Raw genomic sequence first — 3977 nt, 5'->3', positions numbered from 1 at the left:
CTTCTTTCAGGTTAGTAATTTTGTGTTATTTTCTAGGGCGTTTATGCCAAAATTTAATTTTACCTTTTTGTTTGATTAACGTTTGAGACTAAAATATTGAATCCATGTAGTAAATTGGGTGTATTAATATGTTTAGTTTTATCTTGTGACATGTTAAATTGTATCATTTGTTTTGGATGAGTAATTGCATTTTATTAATAGTTGTATCATTTGTTTTAGCTTGAGTAATTGCATTTTAGTTGTATCATTTGTTTTAGATGAGTAATTGCGTTTTATTAATGACACGCATTCAATGACAGACCCTTCCATCATAAAAAATTTGGTATTTATTGACGCACATATAATGACGGACATTTAATGACAGATACTTAATGACCATTATGAAAAGATGTCGGATACCTGTCCGACGTTGTTACCCTATAAAAAACGAGCATTGTCCATTATTAAAATCCAAAATTTATTGTCAGGAAATATCACCATTGATAGAGATGCAGAATAAGTTTAGATCGGAACCACAACATGATACTTAAAAATGGTGTCCCACATGAAAAATAGCTAAAGGAATACAACTAATTATCACAGTTGGAAAAATGAAGAATAAATTGATGCCCCACATTGAACAATCACAATTGATAAAGACCCATAATATATTTTGATTAGAACCGCAGCATGATACTTAAAAATGGTGTTCCACGTGCCAACTTGAGCTCAGCATGTATATGATTAGAAGGTAAAAAAATAAATAAATAAATAAAGTCCCACATAAAAATATCTAAATGAATACAACAAATTATCACAGCAAGAAAAATAATTGCAATTTTGTATTTTTCTTTGAAGAAAAAAAGGACTTCATTTAATCTATGACAAAAAGTATTAAATTTTTGTTAAAATACTATTTTTGGTCACAATAGTATGATATACTGTCCGTTTTGGGCATAACCCTCATGACTTTGCTTTTGGTTTCATCCAAAAAGCATCATACCAATGAACATAATTGTTTCTGTTATATACCATGGATCACCTCTTTCCCTAACCAACGTGGGACATTGTTTTCACTCCTTACAAATCCAACAATCTTCCCCTCGAACAAAGTGCCAATTGTATTTGCCTCTAATAAAGATGCAACTCTACTCCCGGCAGGCAATGGGAGCCCCCTTCTATCCGGCGTCTAGATAGAATACTTGCTACACGGACCACACCACCTTGTGGGAACACCTAGGGCCACCCTCAATCTCCTCCCCTCGAATAAAGATACCCCACTCTTCCTATCAATCTACTCGACTGTGATAGGCTTCCTATCAATCTACCCGGACTTGATAGGGCACATGATGTCTTGCTCGTCATCTCGAGTACTTTTTGTTCGATTTAGAGATTCATCCACAACTTCGGTAATGACTATTAGGCTTACCCCAAATCTATGACCCTTAATATTGTTTAAAAAGGGACCATAAATATTCTACCAAATCATTATCATTTTTATATTATAAGATTTTTATTTTTTATTTTTACACAGTAGAATAAATTGGAAGTATGAAAGTTTGAACCGAACAACTAATGTTTCCACGTTTTTTATTATAGGTTAGTTTTATGTGGAACACATTGGAGGAAAAAACACACATCACCCACTTTTCTATCTAATATATATCCTTAATTGTTCTACTACACAGCATTGTAGTTATGGCTTGGATTTCAGCCACCATTATACTAACCCTCTTTCTTCTTGCTTGTCTCTTTCAGCCATGGCTGCCCAAGAAGAAGCTTCCTCCTGGCCCAAAAGGGCTTCCCATCATTGGCAGTCTCCATCTTTTAGGAAAACTTGTTCACAGAGATCTCCATAACCTCTCCCAAAGATACGGCCCCATAATGCACGTCCGGTTCGGGCTCGTCCCCGCCATCATCGTGTCTTCCCCTCACGCTTGCAAGCTCTTCCTCAAAACCCAGGACCCTGCATTTGCAGGTCGCCCACTGCCTCACACTTCCAACCAAATGTCCTACGGCGGAAAAGATATCGTGTTTCATGAATACGATTCTTATTGGCGCAGTATGCGAAAAATGTGCTCTTTTGAGCTGCTCAACACTCCTAAAATCAACTCCTTTAGATCCATGAGAAAGCAAGAGATCGGTTTTTTGGTCGATCGTCTCCGAGAGGCGGCGGGAAATCGTGTGGCGGTGGATCTTAACAATGAAGCTTCGTCTCTGATTATGGATGTAGTTTGTTTGATGGTGTTTGGGAAGAATTGTGGGGATGAGGAGTTTAAGAGTGGGATTCATGAGGCGTCGCGGTTGGCGGGAGCTCCTAACTTGGGGGATTTTATTCCTTTTCTTGCTTTGCTTGATTTGCAAGGATTAGGGCGTCGTGCGAAATGTGTTACTAAGGTGTTTGACGGGGTTCTTGGAGAGGATTATCGAGGAACATGTTGAGTTCAAAGATGGAGATAAAACCAAGGATTTTGTGGATGTTATGTTGGAACTTATGAAACAGAGAGACCGAGTTGAGTACCAATTTGATCGCTCCAGCATTAAAGCTATAATTCTCGTAAGTAAACTTTACAGCGAGAATCGTACCCAGTTCTTTTTTTTTTTAGTTAAATATATGGGAGTGGGGATTCGATTTAGCTATGCTCGGGTTGACACCATTACCCAAACACGATTTTTACTTTAAAAGGATGTAAAAACAAAAGTGGCCTGTTTTTGCAAAATTTTATAGACAAAAATGGTCATATTCGACCAGGTTTTATAGACTCTTCATTTAAATTACCAATTTAACCTTATCCTATATTTTTTTTTATTTATAAATCAAAATTGAAAGGTTATATTATATTAGTTAACTTTTTTTTTTCCTCTGCTAGCGAACGTGTACAAACAAAAAAAATTCAGTTACTTTCATTTAAAATAATCTTTTATTATTCGGAACGAAATAAATAATTTAAAATCTTTTTCAATATTTTAAAATAAAAGATTTAAAATTATTTCTTAAACATTAAATTTTACAACTTGAAAGTGATTTTTGATGTATTTAATCAACAACCATAATTTGCAGGATTTGATTATTGGAGCAGTGGACAGTTCAAGCACTGCAATAAATTGGGCATTACCAGAGCTCATCAAGCATCAACACATAATGAAGAAAGTGCAGGTGGAGTTAGAAAATGTGGTTGGTTTGGATAGGATGGTAGAAGAATCCGACTTGAGTCGCTTTGAAATATCTGGAGATGGTCATTAAAGAGATCTTTAGAATGCATCCACCTATTCCATTAATTCCGCGTGAGTGCATTCAAGAATGTAATATCAATGGCTATCATATTCCAAAGAAATCACACATAATAATAAATGAATGGGCGATTGGGCGAGATCCAAACACTTGGTTTGATCCTGATAAATTTCTTCCTGAGAGATTTCTTGACAGCCAAGTGGATATGAGAGGGAGAGATTTTCAGCTGACCCCGTTTGGATCTGGCCGTAGAAGTTGTCCTGGAATGCAACTCGCATTAATTCTGGTTCGACTAGTAGTAGCTCAACTAGTGCACTGTTTTGATTGGGAACTTCCAAATGGTATGTTGCCAAGCGAATTGGATATGACAGAAGAATTTGGTTTAACATGTCCTAGAGGACAAAACCTTATGGTTATTCCTATCTATCGTCTTCATAATTGAACTTATTTTGGCTAAATATATGTTGTAGCCCTTAATGTTTTGATGTTTTCAATTTAGTCTATATTATGTAAAAATTTCCAATACATAGTATCTTATGTTTTAGCATTTTGAAATTTAGTCTCTTATCTTTGATGACCATCCAAGTTTGAAAATTTCCGAGACATGCAAGATCTAAAGGAACTTTTGAGAAAAAAAAGAAAAACTGTTTTAAATCTTTTCATCATAAAAAAATAATAATAATAAATAAATAAATTCAAATTCCAACCCCTCGAACTGTACCAATGAGAGATTTATTAGTATTACTATTATTTTTAAGAGGTACGA

At 35.3% G+C, this 3977-nt stretch overlaps 2 pseudogenes across 1 annotated transcript; both read left to right on the top strand.

The window, feature by feature from the left end:
• Nucleotides 1-1677: 1677 nt before the first annotated feature.
• On the top strand, nt 1678-2421 carry LOC148208541 (cytochrome P450 71AU50 pseudogene; annotated as a pseudogene).
• LOC111019275 (cytochrome P450 71AU50 pseudogene) lies at nt 1678-3659 on the top strand (annotated as a pseudogene). The gene is made up of 2 exons (XR_015788428.1): nt 1678-2536; nt 3041-3659. The product of XR_015788428.1 is annotated as a cytochrome P450 71AU50 pseudogene (transcript).
• Nucleotides 3660-3977: the final 318 nt, after the last annotated feature.

This window comes from Momordica charantia (assembly GCF_013281855.1).
Source record: "Momordica charantia cultivar OHB3-1 chromosome 10 unlocalized genomic scaffold, Mcharantia_2.0 BLBB01000010.1, whole genome shotgun sequence".
Lineage (NCBI taxonomy): Eukaryota > Viridiplantae > Streptophyta > Magnoliopsida > Cucurbitales > Cucurbitaceae > Momordica > Momordica charantia.
This window is presented reverse-complemented; position numbering and strand designations above follow the sequence as displayed.